This window comes from Solanum pennellii, chromosome 11, assembly GCF_001406875.1.
Source record: "Solanum pennellii chromosome 11, SPENNV200".
Lineage (NCBI taxonomy): Eukaryota > Viridiplantae > Streptophyta > Magnoliopsida > Solanales > Solanaceae > Solanum > Solanum pennellii.
The window spans coordinates 17,616,213-17,616,720 of record NC_028647.1 but is presented as its reverse complement, the minus strand read 5'-3'; positions in this window follow the sequence as shown (position 1 = coordinate 17,616,720).

Here is a 508-nt window from a genome sequence, read left to right as displayed (position 1 = left end):
ATATATATATATATATATATATAAGATGACAAAGTCAGTCTGCTCTTCATATTGAAAAGTTTTGAAAAAGAGTAGTGATGGATGAGATTGAATTGATATGCAGATAGCAGAAAATGAGAGGTTGCAGGAACTAAGTATGATGCCCTCTGGATCTGGTGGGGAAGAGTATAATGCATTTCAACAATATTTAGCAAGAAATATGCTACAACTCAACATGACGGAAACTACACTACCATCTCATGATCCTTTATCTCCTGATCACAAAAAGACTCATCTCCAATTTCACTGAACCAAGTATCTCTTTATTCTTATGTTTCAATAGGGGGAAAACATAAGAATCATCTACATCATCAAAACATAAGAATTCTTATGATGCACCAATCACCAAGTCAATCAGAGCCAAAAGCATGGGAGGAAAAAAAAACCTACACCATAATTCATCCTTGAGCTATTTCTGGTTGCAAGTCATGACAGTATCCAACTGAATTATTTACATTATCAAGAAGTA